At 42.5% G+C, this 18,446-nt stretch overlaps 1 protein-coding gene across 6 annotated transcripts in view; it reads right to left on the reverse strand.

Moving 5' to 3' along the window:
* Window positions 1-18,446, reverse strand: part of STOX2 (storkhead box 2) — a 149,193-nt gene that overhangs the window by 40,360 nt on the left and 90,387 nt on the right. Inside the window, exon 1 of one of the 6 annotated variants that reach the window (XM_056326352.1) lies at window positions 909-1,262. The exons of the other annotated variants lie outside the window; for them this stretch is intronic. The gene's annotated coding sequence lies outside the window, so the exon portion shown is untranslated. Of the gene's footprint in view, window positions 1-908; window positions 1,263-18,446 lie in introns of those variants that run through there. 6 annotated transcript variants of the gene reach the window in all.

Genomic DNA, 18,446 nt, shown 5'->3' on the forward strand with positions numbered 1-18,446 from the left:
AATCAAGAACAGTACAAATACAATCACCTGACAAATGCTTCCTGGCCCCCCAAGGAACTACTGAGGCTTCCATGCAACTATCCAGAGCACAAAGTAAAAGTTAATTTAGTTTCAGCTTTTAAAGGGAGTTAACAGTCCATCGGGGGAAGGGAGAATGAAAGGAAGGATGATACCAGGCAAGAACAGACTGACTTACTAGATTATTCACAGAGATCCTATGGTCCATGCATGCTTGCACATGAAAACACTTTTCCCGTATTTTTGAAGTAATTGCCTACTTTTCCAGATGCCTGGCAACTCAGGCTGCCTGATGTCTGGAAACTAGCTACTGCATGCACACAGACTCATCTTACACGTGCAGCAGGTCCAACGCATCAGGTGTACTATGCATGAGTAATTTATGTCAGGGACTGTCCCAGATTTTAAGATGAAGATCTAAAAATCCTAAACCAGCCTGGTTTGTAGTTTTCAAACTGAACTGTGATGCAACCATAAAGCAGTTGTACAGCATCAGAGCATCTCGCAGCTTCAGGCAAATTTTGAGTAAGGGCCTACCTGCAGCTTACTAGAGCTGGAAGGAGAGGCTTCCAGCGTTACGAGTGTAGGCACTAATACCAATTTCTATTCTAGGATGGGAAGAAAACACTGGAGAGCACTGCAGTAGCTGATCAACACTTTACCTAGCCTCACCCACCGGTCTGGAAAATTGAATATCTATTTTGCAGTTGCACAACTGTTAAAAACACCGAGAAGAAATAACACAGACAGATGTTTCACAGTGGTTTAAATACGCTTTGAAATTTCATAACCTATTTAAAAACGTTATTTGTTTCTTTGCCCTCCAGCCCTGGCAATAAAGAATCTCCAAAGCGCTTGGATACACCAGATCTACTGGCTTTTCCGCTAACCTCTACAGCTTTCCAGGCCCGTCAGTACCGGCCGGGTCCAGCTTTCAAACGAACGCTGCTCACGGCAGAGCCGGGCGGCCTCTGGAAGCGGGCACAGCGGAGGCACACGCGGCGCTGCCCCAGCCCGGCCACCTCCCGGCGGCCCGCCGCGGCACCACGCAGGCCCAGCCGCCAGCGCGCCCCCGCCGGTACAACCGGCCCGCCCGCACCAACCGACGCCCCGGCGCTCGGTGGGCCGCGCTACCGCAGCCGTTACTGTGCAGCAAAGCGGGCAACCGACTCGGGCGGGAAAGAACCGCGGCCCCGGCCCGGCGGCCTCCCGGCGGCGCGGTACCTCACCAGTGGCACCTCCCGGCGGCGCTGAGGCGCGGCCGCCCCGCCCCGGCATGCCCCGCGCGGGGGCACGGCAGCCCGTCGCCATGGCAACGCGTGGCGGCAACGTGCGGGGCCCGGGCGCAGCGCCTCCCTTCCCAAAGCCTAAAGGGAAGCTCGCAAGGCTTCAGGGCCCCCAGCACGGGCAAGGAAAGCACTATTCACCCAGCCCGACGATGCGATGTTACCCCGCCTTTGCGCTACGCACTTCCAACCGAACCCGGGGGCAGTGCTCTCCGCCGGTGAAGGCCGCCCGCGCCCCAGCCATTTTGGATGCGGGCGCAGCTCCCGCAGGACACGCACCTCTGCGCGCTGCGACCTCACGAACCACCCAGGCCCCAGCCTGGTGGAGCTCAGAAACAAAAATCAAACATTTTTTTGTTGATAGGTTTCTTTGGGCTTGGGGCTGTGGGGTTCCTTTGTGTTTTCATTTGACATTGGGCATTTTACATGGTGGTAAAGCAGATTTCCATCCAATTCCTGTTTCCGCGCGCTGTCTTTCTCACAAGAAACCCTCCCATCTGAAGCGAGGGCACAGCAGGGGCTTGGTACTCAAAAAAAGTGGTAAAGGTACAAAAATCCCTTTGCCTCCCCGAGGGCGGTGGCATGACAGGACGCGCACAGCTGACATCAGACGTAAACCTGAACAGTCACTGCAACCAAATCCACCCCCTTCTTCGAAAGGCTAAACCCTTCAAGTATCTTATGCAACTTTTTAACTCGATGTGGCTTCATAATTGATCCAGGGTTTTTGTTGTTTTGGTTTTAAAGTAGGTAAAACAAAGGACCACAGCAAAATACTCCCCTCTGGCTGCTGAAGTAGAATCTGAACTCGTACAGAAACTTGGGCCAATTTTCCACCTTTTAAAAAAGAAACTATCATCTAAAGGGACAACCATGAAGGAAACGCTTTTGCACCAGAACGGTAGAAAGACCCGCCACCTCTTTCTTGAATAGATGCAGGAGGTTCTATGACTCAAAAATGCTTTGTAAAAATGGTGACCAGCACACATGCTGAAAACCAAAGCTGCAGAGCAAAGCTAAAAACCACACATTCTCCATCTCTCTTGGTTCTGCTTATAGAATGATGTCTGATTACACAGCCTTAAAAAACCCACAAATCCAAAACAACATCAAAAGCAAAGCACGCAGGAGAATTATAAAAGCAAATCACAGGGTAACAAGAGGTGCTTGCTGTATATCCCAAGGATGAATTTGAACTTTGCTCTGAACCTAGGCTGAAGTCTTTCTTCAGAAGTATAAATGGGCATCTTGGGTTTTAGGGCTGGTGTGTCTCATGGTCCATGGGCACTATGCACAGCCTAACCACACCAAACTGACCGACGTTTAGGAGAAAGCTAAAGCAGTATTTGTGCTACACTGGTGTTTGGGATGCAGCTGATGCAAGCTCTGGTAAGACAGAGGAGGTCTGCAGCATGCTGTGGTCACGAATCAGCACCATGACCTCATCCTCCTCCAGTGCTCAAGCACGAGGGAAGCTGAGATTGGACTAGCAGCCAATTAACCACTGATTCAGCCTGAATTTCAAAGTTCTTCCCTTTATGAGATCACTCATCGTTTGAATTACTTAAAAGAAGCTGCACAAATGCTTTTATTCCAGACTTTGACATGCAACCCATTACTGGAGCTGGCTAACCTGAAAGAAATGGAAACACTATGCTTAAGCAACGGAAAAAAAGATCAAGGTGGTAATGCAGCAGAGCAATACAAATATGCAGCAAAGGCAACTGCCACCACTCTTAAGCAAGACTGAGAACTGCTGCACAGCAGCACAAGAGGTAGGATCTCCCTTGCCCTGCAACAACACGCTGCAAATGCACATGCAATCTGCAAGACCACTGGCACAGCCCTTTCGTACTAAACAAATAGTTAAAACAGTGAAAAAGAAAAAACCAAACCAAAACAAAAAACTTGCTTTAAATCAGATTTCCCCATGCTAGACAGTACAAAAAAACTATAGCAGGCAACTCCTATGATCCTGCTACCTCTGGCATACAGGAAAACCCAGGCCAAGGCTCAGCACAGAAGCTACAAGCCAAGACAGTGCAAAGGTTTTTAAAAAGCTATACCACCATATTGTGTCCAAAGCATTTTCTTGCCCATACATCTATTTCCCATAGTACTTCTTTGGCTTCTCTGCGTGATTAATCTTTGAAACCTTTAAATGCTGGCAATTGTCTTTCCTTCACTAACGCCACTGAAATCCATCACTTCCCTCTACAAGTCAGGTACAAGGAAATGGTTCTTTAGTGGGTGACATCAGCAGCGTCTGGCATTTTACAAGATCTGGAAGATGACCAGCCCTGCCCCAAGGAGTTCACAGCCTAGTTCAGACAGAGCTAACATGTTTCAGATATAATCTATGAGGCCATGGAAGCATGAGATCATTTCCTCCTTGTGATCTTCAGCTTTATGTACTTATCAATTACTTCTGTTGAAAAGGTTCCTTTGAAAAATTAAAAAAAATTAAAAAAAAAAAAGAAGAAAGGAGGGGAAGGAAGGAGAGGGAAAAACGAGGAGGGGGGAAACATGGTGGAGGGCAAAAAAGAAAGGTTCATAACGATTTTATCAGTTTTGGTATTTGGCTTTGGGACCAACCGTGTACCTCAAGTTATTAAACATTCATGATTCCCTTTTTCCTCAAGTACAGGAGGAGGAACCTGGCAAACAACCAGGGAGGACAAGATGACTGACAATAGCTTACAGCTAAACTAGCAACTGTTCAACCACATTGCACAATCTATAGAAGATGTGCCACGACTACTAGCTTAAGGATGGTAAGCCTACAATCAAAAGCCATCATTTCTATTGGCATCTCATTTGTATTTAAATAAAATAAGGAAAAATCGGGTGCTCACGTATTTCTGCAGTATCTGAAGGCAAAGGATTCCTTAGCTTTCTCCACACAGTTTCTGTTATCTGGAAGCCTGGAATGATCTAACCACTACCTCCACATACAGGATTTGCCCAGATACTAAAATTCTGGAATTCTGGTGGAAGCTTACAGGTGTTTTTGCTCTTTTATCCTTCACTGCTAAAAAGGAGAGATTATGGCAAAGAGTAAACTAGGCTAGGCACTCAATTTGTTCCAACCTCCCATCTCTCAGATGCAGGTTCAAAAATGTCAACCTGAACTAACAGATGACCATCAAGCAAATTAGTTACACCAAGAACCAGATTTGAGGCTGTGCACTGACTAGTAAGAACCCCAGGAGGAGATCCTCCAACAGCACACCTGGATTTTTCCAGCCACCAGGAAAAGCTCCACACCCAATTCCTGCAGGCTAATCATCAGGATTCCCTAAACAGCACCAGGAAAACAGCTCTGATTCAAAAGCAAGGGGTGGTGAAGATGACAGAAAGCTGCCCGACCCATTTGTGGTGTGTGCAGTGCTGTGACTGTAACTGATGGAAATGTGCCTGGGTCAGCTTCAGGCTACCCATGTGGGGTAACGCCCTGACCGCTCCAAGAGTTTTTGCAGTCTGTCTTGAACACTGTGGTGCAGCAGCTATACTGCTTATGTTAATAGAGCTGACTAGGTTAGAGTTAGCTCTGGCCTGCCTATACAAAATGAAGTCATGCTTACAGCCCCTAGTACTCAGCACATCCTAGACAGATGTTTGGCCCTTGTACACTTTTTTTTTTTTTTTTTTTTAAAATTTTGAACTCTAAGCATCTGGAAGACTTTACTGACTAGTTTATGCAAAATGGTCTCTGCCATGACAGAATTTTTCCGTTTATAATGGAGAGGTAGGGTTAAACAGGCAATTAAAAAATCCATACATACACATATTGCCCTTGAAACATTCATGTCAGATGCATACATTAGAAATTATATACTCTTGTCTGTGCTTAAAACCTTACTAGGAAATCAGGTGCTTTTAATAGGCAAAACCATCTAAGTTGGCAGTAGAATCAGAACCAAACTCCCTTCAACAGCTCTGTAGAAACCAAAGCTGAGCTCTGTGCTCAAAATGAGCTCACAGCACTCAACTCTTGCTCAGCTGCACTGCCAACAGGTGTGTTTGGGTAAGTCTCAAAAAGACCAAACCATCCCAGCCTGCCCTGGAGCAGAAAACAAAGCCATTGCTAACAACTGTTTTCAGCTAGATCCTCTGGACCAATACTGAAAACTGTTGGCTGGATGTCATCACTGCTGCTTCATACGGTAAGAGGAATCCATCACCATGCTGGCGGTATTTTGTGGTGTTTCTCCTTTGTTCACAGCGTACTGGAGGCCCTTACACAGACAAGTCATTGTTTGCCAAAGCAGTCATAGATGCTTAACTGCACAATAGAGCTAACCAATCTAAAGACTAACCATTGCTCTCCTCACCCATCCCAGGACAGCAGCTGTTCTCCTCACCCATCCCAGGAGGGCCAGCACTTACAGCTGATCCTCTACCATGAGTTAGTGTAGGAAGCTAACCCAGCAGAAGGCTAGTTCTGCTAGAAAAAACTGGGTTTTTTATGTTAAACCCTGACTGGGTGCCCTGTTAGGGCACAGTAGGCCCTGCCTCAGAGCAAAGTAATGGGCAGTAGCCCACAGGCAATGCAGGTATGGAAAAGCCTGGGGGCTACCAGTTGTTTATAAGAACTGTTCAGTTATCATGAAACTGCATTGTAATATGGCCACTCACTACAAAAATGACTGACAAGAGTCACCGCCCTGACAGTAAGTGCACGTGACAACTGGAATTTTCAAAGGGCTTTAAAAAGGCTTGCTGAATTCCATCTGTTTTAATGGCATCTGTGTTCAGATCTATCAGCACTGGTTTTATCTACAAAGGGCAAGTTTTGAAAAAGCAAGCACAGTTTGTCATATCCGATAGACCATTGAGACTTGAACAAAGTAAGGACACATAGTTGGAATTAACAAGGATATAAGTAGCAAGTGCACATTCCAAGAATGTGTTTTAAAATAGTGCTGTTCTGACAGAGACAGCATGTACCCGTTCCCATCAGTAGTACCAAAGGATCTGTTAAAAACCATCCCCAGCAATAACTGAGTTTCCGAAGGAATATGGTCTATTAGACATCGGACAACGACCATTTGGTCAAAAATAACATGCAGGGGAAGACAGGCAGAATCTTGCATTTCTCCACCCAGTGCCGGACTATCTCCCCAAAACATAGATGGCACACAGTAAGAATGAATGGCTTCACACGAATGACATCCTACTGCGTACAATACAATTCCACTGATACTAAAATGTATCAGAAAATCGTAGGGATATTGTGAAACATTGATTTTGGAGAGAGGGAGAAATATTTTGACAAACAGCAGAACTTCCTGTTACAACATTCCTACGTGAAGTGTTTCTTTCTCTCCCTTCGAATTAGTTAGTTCGGAAAGGCTGCATTAGGTAGACTGATAAAAACATTTAAACAGTCCAATTTGAAACAAAACAGTCTGATCCTGCTGGAATTAAGTATTTCATCTGATCTGAGTTTAGGATTTTCTTCCACATGAAATTTGACTACTTTGGAGCTCTGTTTCAAATCAGAAAACAATTTCCTTAGAATCCAAAAACCTTCACAAAATGGAGCTTCTGTACTAGTCAACCATATGTAAGCCTCAAGTTTTACAACACAAGTTTCAACATAATGTCCTTACAAGAATATCCAGTACCACGTTACTTCCTCATGCGAAGCTTGAGAATCTTAACACATTGGTTTCAAATGAAAACTTCCATTCAGTCTGAGCAGGATTTGAATTTGAAGTGGTTTTGCCTTGTCCTGTATCTCAATCCCTGTTTTGTTAATTTATCTTGCAAATGCAATACTTGATTGATTTGCATGTGTTTATAAATATGCATGTACAACTCAGAGTAGGAAAGCAGCAGCACCATTACATCAGCCTCAACACCTGCACGATGTTGACTAAAGCAAAGACGACAGTCTATTGTTTCTCTTTATTATTAATGTCTAACTTCCCAGACTTACAAACACTCTACTTCTCTGCCAGTAACAGAAATCATGTTATTTGACTTGTAATTTCCACTGTGACTGGAGAGGCAGGTCTTAAAAAGAAAAAAACCCACAAACTCAGTGAAAATATCCAACAAATATTCTTACAATTTTTATAATGACATTTGCCCCAAGTGCCCATTGGTGTGGAAAATGATAAAATTGTTCCATTTAAAAAAGTCTACAGTCCTAAGGGAGCTTTTAGAGTTATACACAAAACATTTTCATGCAGATTGAGGGCATTAAGTACTTCATGCATAAAAAAAAAAAAAAAAAAAAAAGAGCTTGAAGAAATGTTTCAAAAAGAAAGCAGGAATATTTTAATTCTGAGACAGATATCTTGTCCGCCACATTCACAGAGAAAACAAACTGAAAAGAAACCAAAAGGAAACAGCTGATAAACTACAACACAGATTATTTCCAAAGACTTAGTCAGCATCTAATGTAAATGACCGTCACAATAATTTTTCTAATCTAAAATGCAAACCTTAAAAACCACTTCATTTTGCACGACAAGTTTACTGCTCTATGCTAAGCTATGCATTTAGGGAGAACAGACAGCAAGAACCCAAGACAGCCAGTACTGGGGCTTGCTCACCATGCATCACCCAGAAAACAGCATTGTTTCAGCAAACAGAAAATACAGAGAGGAACAGAGACAAAGATTGCCAGCCATGACAGCAGTGGGGTGATGGCGCAGCTTTCTAAGTGGAACAGTAGGGACAAAATCTGGTTTTAAAATGGATCTAGAGCCATTTGTGAAAAAGTTTATCAGCCACCTGCAGCAGCAGCAACAGACAGGACTCAAAAGACCCCAAATGCATGTCTTCAAATTCAGGCCCCTACCAGAAGGCAGCTGTGGGAACAGTGTTAGCTGGAGAAGCATCTGAATAGCTGGAAGACGGACTACAAAGGAGTAAGAATTAAGACAAACCCCTGCAGGGCAGCAGGACTGCTTTGGAAATGTTTATTTTTTATTTCAAGTCTTCATTCTGAAGTGATAAAGACAAGCCCCAAGCTAAGGAACCAGAATGGCGATGTTGTCTACAGCATGATTTCATCCTCCCCACCTTGCAAGTTGCTTATCAGCTCAGAAGGACACTGTCAAGCTTAGCAGCCCAGGCTTGCTGCTAGAAGAATGTGGAGCTAGCAGGGTTTTCCAGGTCAGGCTGGGACCTGGTGCAAGGCTGCAGATTAAGCAACTTGAGGAAGTGAGGCGGGAGTCTCAGGAGCAAACCATTTGCTCCTGGGAATAAGATCTGAAGTGCCTAACCAAGCATTTCTGTAGGAAGGGACTGCCAGCACTCTGTTCCTACTTTGATGTTCAAGGGATCAGAACGGGTAACCGTTCTCTTAAGTGAACAAATCATACTAAGAAAACACTGTGTCACCAATTTCTAATGCATACAAAGATACTCTGGAAAAACAAGTTTTGGTTGCTGCATGGCAAAAACTCCAAGACTTTTAAAGATCTGCTGTGATTTTGCTTAAGCCTCATCAATACTCAAAGCCCATGAAAAGCTGGCATTTTGTCACTGCTAGTGAACATATCAAACACCAATAATAAGCATTGTGAAAAGAGGCTCTTACTGGTGGACAGATTCTTGAAACCTGGACATAACATTCCGGCATTTGTCACCTCTGTGATCTTATGCCTGAGCTCTGTGATCAAGAATCTAGGTTACGTGCAAGTCTTTCTACTGTCTCTTACTAGAGCCCGGATTCTTAATAGCTTCACTTAATATTAATTATCTATTAATAAAATTTAAACAAGAAAGTCCTGTGACATCCTTATTTGCCTTTCACAAAGATGATTGCCTAACACCAGCTGTTTTCAATGGAAATTTAATGATGGATAGCATCTCACAAAACAACCACTGGGAACGTCCCCATGCCACTGTTGTGTTGGATGCATCATTCTTCTAAGTCAGGGCTATTCACTAATCAGCTATTAGTTGAAAAAATAAAACGTCCATTAAAAAGTTACACCAGCTTTTTGGAAGTGCAGTAAATTAATACACAGCTGAACTTTAAAAGGCAGAAAAGGATTTTAGCTAGAAACTTTTTTGCGAACTACTTTATCTAACTGGATCTCATACCTTGTAGAGAGCTGCCACAAAAATCCAGGTAGATTCTGAGCATGTGAAAAGAAGAAAAGAGAAAAAAAATATTTATGATCTTTCAGCAATACCATGGAAGGAGCCATGCAGCCTCTTCAGAAGAGAATCCCTCATCTTGGGAGTTAATTTTGTGTTGCATTCTATTACAAACCCAAAACAATGCACACAAAACTGTATGGGTGAAAGTGATTTAAAACGTGTTTCTAATTATGTTTGGATGAGGAGCGTGTGGAGTTATTCACACAAACTATTTCCGTTTGTTAAAGCCATTATCCTGATTCTCTGACTACTCCCGCTGCACCCCCTCAAGAAGAACCCCAGCCCCCCAAAACAACAACAAAAAAAACCAAACCAAAAAGACAGATAACAATTTAAATGTTTTGATGTGACAAATGCTAGACTCCCAAACACATAAATGTGCTTGAACACTGCACTTAAAACTCTTATCCCAGTACCTTACCTCTTCAAATAAACCTCCTGAGCTCATTCAAAGCGCAAGCACTTTAAACCTACAAACACAGAAAGAACTTTCTAGCTCTCACAAGAAGATAATGAATCGCAAAGTTAACTTTTTGCTTTCAAGACGACTCTCAATTGTTGCTTCAGTGATTTTGGTTTCAGCCTCATCCTGTCCCGGTCCTGGCATGTTCTGCTCCAGAACACACACAGAGATCAGAAAGGCTTTGCTTAAGATTCAGAAAGAAGATAAAAAGTACCACTGATGAGAAGTGTACTCTATCCTGCCTGAAAGGATGGGGGGGGAGGGAGATGGGGATGGGAGGGAGCAAAAAAGCACACATGATATAATGAGAAAGGGGAAATGCTCTTCCAGAACCATATGGAAAATGAAAGGGGGGGGAGGATCTAAAGAGTTATGAAGAAAAAAAAGGAACAAACTGGCAGTTTTTAAATTCCTGAGAGAAAAAACATCTATAGCATTATGGAAACGGGTGTAATTTTTTAACATTTAAGCTAGAATAATAGAAAAAAAGATTTAAACACAGAAGCGAGAGAGAGATGCCTATCCCAAGGGTTGTCCCAGTAGATGCTGACATCATCCATTATGAAGCCATGACATTTAAAAGGGAAGGTGTCTGGAAAATGCTTTTCCTTCAAAGAAAAACTGCGCAAGTCTATGATCAGGGGAGACCTATAAGCAAGCAAACATCATCAGCACAATGGTCCTGTTGGCTACCCAGACCGAAGAGACAAAACAAACAAGCTCTTTACTTGACCACGGGAAATTAAGGGATGGCACGTGGCAGAAGCAGCCCTGGCCTGCCCGTACCGCTAAACAGGCTGAGCATCCTGGACACGTTTCCCAAGCATCTATTTGGATACATCTATTTGGATCCCCTGGGCTGCTGACCTGGGGGATGGCAGGACTGGAAGCAGGGTGGAATCCACAGCCTCCAAATGCTGCTCAGCACTTCCAATCGCAGGACAATCTGGTGTGGCAAGAAAGGATTTCTGCCCAGGTTACTGCAGAACACCTTCCAAGCAGCAACACCCTCACTTCATCCCCACAACCTGCTATCCAAAATCAATTCCCAAGAACTCTATTTTGGGTTGGGGGTCGGTTCTTTTAATTTTTTTTTTCTTTCTTGGTTAACTCTCCATTCTCAGGACGTAATTAAGGTTCAAAGTGAAGAAAGAAGGGCAACCAGCTCTGTGTCAGCGATTAGCTCAACATCCTGTTAATATCCACCCACAATCTCTCCCAGTCTAGGCATGTATCACCTGAGAACTCTTCATTAAGACAGAGCTCACAACAGTTTATGAGACCCCAGGTAGATTAATTTTCCAGTGGTTGCCTCCACGGGTTACCTACCTCCATTTCTCGTTATACATTTCATTACACAGGCAACAAATAACGTCTCCTGTGAATACCTAACCAGCTATTACCTTTACCTCCATGAACCCTATCCTCCTCATAGCAGGCCCTGTACTCCCCCCCATGAGGAGTATAAGCTCAATTAGAAATGATACGCCCTGTTTTCCCATGCACCCTAGTGTGGGAAATGGGAAAATAAACATCCTTTATTTTAGGCATTTAAAGCACAATACAACCTAGTACAAGCAGCTAGAATGACCTCAAAAGTTTTGTTATTTTTTTTTTCTTCTGGTTCTTTTGCTTGTTAACAAATTGGGTTAGTTTCACAGTCTATGGGTGTTACCACTCACAAAAGAAAGAAAAGATCAGCAAGTTATAGTCACGGCTTTTAATAGGTTCCCAAAGTTCCTTAAACCCCCATAAACCAAGTATCACTTAACGTCCCCATCACCTAGCACAGTGATCCATATTGAACGAGTGCCACAGCAGCATATGCCCACCATTTCCTTACAGCACTGCTCCGTCAAGTCAAGCTGACATGTGGGAATATGGTAGCTCACATCTCCCATTTTTTCCCTTTTCCCAGCCCCAGTGATGACAGGTAGCAGGTCTGTAACCCAGCTTTGTCTTGAACATCCCCCAGGCAAACATTACTGAGTCTACCCTTGCAGACACTGTGGAGGATTTTACTAGCCGCTGCGTAAGACAGTTCCAGCTATTCTGTTAGCCACAGGATTTGGCGGCAGGCAGGCAATTCCCAATTTTGCCTTCTGCCTACCCTACGTCTTGGGAGAACAGAGATTATATCACTGGAGAGAGGTGACCTAAATGCTAAAAAAACATACTACATCCTTGCTGCCGACAGGACTATTCATCTTGGAATGGATGGGCTCTGTCTATCCTGCCAACAGTTTTCTCCATTTATACACACACTCTAACACACACACAAGAGCTTCTCATCATTAGGCAATGGTTGAATGAGAGAAGGTTAAAAATCATTTTTATCTTGTTGTTGTTGTTTGTATTTTTTAAACAAAAATCAATTTTGGTTTATGCATCACTTATGGAGGTTGTTTTTAACTCAGCTGTCCTACACATAACTACAAGGATATGGGAGGTAATGACTCTGCTGCAAAAAAGGGAATAAAAGCTCCCAAAGGATGATTTATTCCATACTCTCCAAATTCCAAAGTGAGGTCTCTCTTGCAAACAATAGTTAATAATCTGGATTCTTTGCTGTATTATTATTTTACTGACAGAATTTTGTGGCAGTATAAAATGGAGGAGAATATTTTCTCTGTACATATTTTGCATCTCCATCTCTTTTTGCATTTTACTTCTCTTGGAGTACACTGTTTAGAGCCTAAGGCTTCACAGCATTTAGTGTCCTTTATTTTCTTTGCCCATCACAATGGATACCCAACTGTAATACAAATAAATAATTACGGTAAGAATAAATTGGCATTTTCTCTTCACCTGCACACCAGTCACGTGAACTTTGGTGAAGCCTCTGTGCTTGCAGAGCCAAGCCTTGAATTTCTGGTCACGGGCAGGTCATTGTCAATAGAAAGGGACAGATGGGTTGGGTTGGAGAGGAAGGGTCAAGTCCAAGACTTACCCAGCAGAGGTCAGGCTAAACCACAATTTCATCATCATTATGGGTCCTAAGAAATTGTCTCCTTAGGTCCTTCCCACTGTCTCCCCTCCAAATCAACCAACAAGTGTTTTTACAATGTGACAGACAGCTACAAGTTACTGTGAGAAGTTATTTAAAACAGCAAAGGCTCAATTTTGTTGGCCAAAATACTCTTGAAAAAGACTGCGACAAAAGTATCTGACAGCAAATATTTGAAGGCCTCAATATTATCATTGGGCAAAAATGTATCAATTCAATGAAATAAGAATGAAAATCCATTGTAGCAATAGCAACAAAACATTGTACTCTATCTTCAAGAATATTTCAACTGAATTTTGCTCAGAGACATAAAGCATAGTAAATGCTTGTAAAAATATGTACACATATGAGTTTTCATAATGACAATGTTCACAGGGAAATCATGAAGGGTCTCAGAGTCTGGGAGTCATCTGTCAACAGAACCAAAACAAAAGCATCATACATGTGATTTCACCCACAGCACAAAAAGCAAAAGACAGAAAACACTTAAAGCAAGACTCAAGCAGATAAAGTAAGCCTGCATAATGTGCTCATATGCATGACAAAGCATCTATATAGCCCCCCCCCCCCCCCCCAAGTTTTCACTTAAAAATGTAAAACCACTACAACAATCTAACAAAGCAGCTGCAGACAGTGTTCAGTACCACGGCACCCTGCATTAAAATAAACGAAATGGTATAGAACAAAAAAAGTACAGAAAAGTTAAAAAAAAGTGCAGACTCAAACATGTCTGCGTATTTGCGATATGTATACATACGTACATGCAAAGATGCATTACTTGTTGAATAAACTCTTCTACAGACAACTTAAGCGTTGGGAGGGACGTCTGGAGTAGGTGAGAAAAACCTTAGCACAGGGAGGATGTTCACTATCATTTCTTATGACATCTAACACTAGAATATTGTAGACAAAGCTAATTTCACCCTGAACATTGTTTAAATCCAGGGGTTTGACACACCACCCAACACAAAGTATGGCAAGCTACAATACTGCATTTCACAGGGGAAGACATCAGAGCTGTTACGCAGCCGCTACCTTAGGTACATAGGGAAGAAAAGCGCTACAAGTTTGACTTAGGTGGAGCTGGCGGGCAGGGAGTTGTTTGATTTCTGTTTTGAATGCATACATTTACAACCCAAGGCACTTTTCTTGTTGCAGCATAGCCATCTAGCACACTAGGCTATGCTGCGGTCTCCTCGCGTTGCTGCCTACCGGAGAACGCCAAGCCTGGAGAAGGTAACTCTGAATCCGCTTTGGGCTTCCCCCTCTTGGCCTGCTCCCTGGTCTCCGTAGGGTTTGATTACAGCTGTCTCCCTGAAGCTCCACAGCATGCAGAAGTCTTACCCAGGAACATAACTTCTTTTTTTCCCCGGCCGTCACCCTACTTAGGGCTTATGCACTGTCTTCTAAAGGCATCCCTAACACTGCTTTTCACTCTCTGCACTGAGGATAGTTTTCCTCCAGGAAGATTAGCTTAAAGAGCTGCCCCTCTGTTCCTCCTGCTCCACATTAAGAGGACATGTGCAGTCTAAATGTTCTCAATGACTGTATTTAAAGCACAGCTAGAACTGGTTTGCAGCCTTACCTGTATTGATATTTATGCTTTGATGGAGGGTTGCTTTCAAGTCTTGGCTGTGCAGAAAGTTGAAAAAGAAACTACCCACTTCAAGGGAAATGTATAATGCAACACAAAGTTCCAAAAACCACTGTGGCATTATTATAGGGCACACAAAGAGTTTTACCCATACAACACATGCACAAACCATTCAGCTCTAAGAAAGAAAAACATGGTCGTGTAAAAGATACTGCAGGGATGCCAGAAATGGTTCTTTTATAAATGGAACCTGCTTCTTCACACAGCTTCTTTAGCATGCAACTCCTGCAAGGACAGAAATTACTACAAAACCTAGAGATGTACAGTTATGTTTATTACTACAGCAACAGCTTCAACTGAGAATGAAATGAAATACAAAATGTACTGTGGAATGACTAGTAAATACTACCGTTATTCTTTAAATACCTCGCAAAGCAAGAATCAATTACGGTGATTACAAAAGCTGGGGTAGTCTCCCTCGTGACCTGAAAACCATCTATGAGAACTTGGGATGAAGTCAAAAGGGAGACACAATTCACAACATGAAAACAAGGCAGACCACCACTGCTCCTCCAGACACAGCCCATTCATCTGGGCATCCCCAGACAATTTTGCCTCTGTCTGCTATGCCAGCCACCCTTGTTCCATCTCCCCACTAGTGATTAATGACTTTTCAGGGCAGCAATTCCTCCAAGGCAAACCCTGGAAACAGAAAAGACACTGTGGGAATCTTACGCTTCACTTTTTAAGTCTGTTCCTCTATCGGTGAAACTGAAAGTAGTAAAGCCACGTGGTATCACAAGATAGTACTTCTGACTGCTGAAAGATATCCAAGACCTTGTGGTAGAGAGAAAAAACCAAAACACCCCGAATCCATTATGCATCTCCAAATTAACTACCTAGGTGCCACTGAATACTTATCACATCATATATCTCATTCAATGAAAGTTTCTTCAATGGAAGAGAAACACTTTTCAAAACCAAAACCATACAAGCAACGCACTGTTCTGTGACTGTGTGCTGATATCCCAGCTCAGCCCTGGCTGTGCTTTGCCAGCCACAGAGCTGCCTCCTTATATTCTGCTTTTCCAGCCTGGAATTCATTGCACTGCTGCCATCACCACTTTGTCATCTTCCTCCATGCTCTTCTTGACAGCTCTTGTTAAAAACTAGCCAAAATGTAAGCTTGGTTTAGACAGGCAAATTAACTCACTTGTATGAAGGCAATCACCAAGCCTGCCTCAGTAAATTACATTTACAGTAATAATAAAATACTGAGAACCATTCTCATGGGCACATCTGAAATCTGGGGCTAGCTACGAGATACAGCCCTAGCTAACTCTAGCACAGGTCCACCTCAGCAGGCAAAATGCATAGGACTGAGAACAGGGGTTTTTTTTCTTTCCTTCTGCTTTGTTTACAGTCCTGATAATGTCACAACACGCTTTCTTGGGTTATTCCATCAACTGGACACAAAACTGCACAAAAAATGAGAATAATGATATAGAAGTATATCACTATATCAATGATAATATCAATCAACAATAAAAAAAAATCAGTACTTTTGCAATTAAAGCAAATAGCATAGAACAGGCCTATATTAACAAAATACGCTTTTCGGTAAGACCACTGATGACAAAAATGGGTAGTCCTTGAATTAGGGGCACAGTTTATTTTAGTGTGGGCTTCAAGCTTTTGCTTAAGGCCACTGTGATTTGCATGTACTAGTCCCCAAGTAAATTAACAGAATTTACCATAATTTTAAAAACATTGTTTGGGCACAAATATTCAACTCTACTTGTGAGGAGCTACCTGGATTCACGAGGAAGAGGTTGGAATAAAATCACCCAAGATGCCTTCCAATCTGATTTTTATTATGATCTTGACCCTCCAGGTGTTCAGCTAGATTCAATTTGTACAGGCTACTGCGATGACTGGAGGCAGGGTCTGGAATCCAAGACCTGAACACTCCTATTGGAAATACGTACCAGTTCTCATGCTAAACTTCCGATGCACGTCATGCAACAGTCAACAGCAATCAATATGGGGTCTCAAATCTGCAGACTGTGACTCGTACCATCACCTTGGATATATTAGCAACAGCAGTTCAATTAAGCAGTAGTACAGAATCTGGGCCTTAATGCTATCAACTTGTGTATATTTTGAACAGAATATTTATAATGAAAACTCAACAGTCAAATCTAGGTAGAGTTTGGATTTTGCCAAGATAACAAGAAGAGTCATTAGACAATGATGGTATGGATTTTGTGCATATTTGGGATTTTCTCCTTTGTTTTGCTGGCAGGACCAGGGAAGTCCCAGGGCTGAGACTGGTGGAGAGGCAGAGTTCCCAAGGACTGTACAATTGAGCGATGTTTCCTAAAGTAGGTTATGTGAAGGACAGGAGGAAAGGCACAAGAGGGAGGGGTGACTGTGGAAAACAGGGATGATGTCATCCTTAGGATGAGCTGATCTCTGAAAATATATGGCAGCGATTTATTTTCCTAGTGGTAGCTATGCTTCCAAAAGTTGGGGAAAATGCAAACCTATCCCAGTGTTTCCTTGTTTAACTGAATCCTTTTAACCAACTAGATCTGGAAATGTGGGCAACGTGGTTATAAATGGCCATGTGCTTAGCCTTTGTCTTAAGCCTATGCCCAGATGACCCATTTTGCACATTTCAACCAAGAATAAAGTGACCTCATTTTCAAAAGTGCTGAGCACCAGCTGTTCCTATTGTGTTCACAAGCCGCACTATAGCTTCCTGTTTTCAAATTCTTGACCTCAAAAGAATTTTGAGGCAGCAAAGTGATTATATGTTCTTCCACTCGCCATATGCATATTTATTTTAGTTCAAATATGAAAGTCTGACTAAACTACTTTAAAATCCTGAATGCACTGAATTAGAACAAGTACTCTTGCCACTGGAACATAAGTACAACATAAGTGAGCCACATAATTGAAAAAGTATTTTTTTTTCCCCACAGAATAATGACTAGATTGAAGGTCAGAGTATTTTAACCATAACTCTTAAGTTCTTTTTTTCCTTTCCTTCTTTTAAATGAATGGCTTAAGAATGGGGTAAAGGTGGCATCCCAGACCTGAATTTATATTCTGGGATGACGTTTCTTTGCTACCTGCTATATAAAGTCAGGTCAACAAATTCCAGATCATTTTACTACAATTGCCAGCTAGCGACTTCTACACAAAATATGCATTTGCCTTCAGTTGTAAACTGTTACTTCAGCATACCCACTATCATCTTGGAAGCCAAAACCATCACATTGTTCATGCCAAAAAAAACCCCAAACACTATTACCTTATCTCTCCCACAGACCCTAAGGCTTCAGATCAGCAAAAAAACAACAAAACAACTTACCCACAAACAACAAAACAAGCCATGCCAATGATAAGTGCACAACATTTGGTTTTGATCTTTAAGTTCAACTGGTTTTTAATTAAAAGGTAGCAAGATAAATTCAGTTTATCTTAGCCAATTTGCTACAACTTCTTGTTGCATCTTTACTGAAAAGACACTCTGATCTGCATCAAGCTTGGCCTGAATGCACTGCAGAGATCCCAGTAAAGCGCCCTGACTAGGTGCGAGGGAAGTACCACTCTTTTTAGGCACATCTGAATGTATCCATATAAAGACAACACACATATACACACCACCTAGTAATAAAAAATCATAAATATTCTCTCTCCAATTACAACATTTTAATATAAACAGTAACTTGAAAAGCAATTGCTTGTACCACAAAATCCAATAGGTCTCGATACCTTGCTTATGTTGATTAGTCAGAGCTCTGTTCTGTTTCCCCTGTAAAAACGAACTTCGGTCTCGCTTCCTGAAGCCTTCAAAGCCTCACACTTCAAGCTCTGCCTACATGGCATCATAGCAGAAAGCGAAGTTGTAGGAAGGGCCCTTTCCTGAAAGCAGGGTCATCA

The sequence above is a fragment of the Falco biarmicus genome, chromosome 1 (assembly GCF_023638135.1).
Source record: "Falco biarmicus isolate bFalBia1 chromosome 1, bFalBia1.pri, whole genome shotgun sequence".
Lineage (NCBI taxonomy): Eukaryota > Metazoa > Chordata > Aves > Falconiformes > Falconidae > Falco > Falco biarmicus.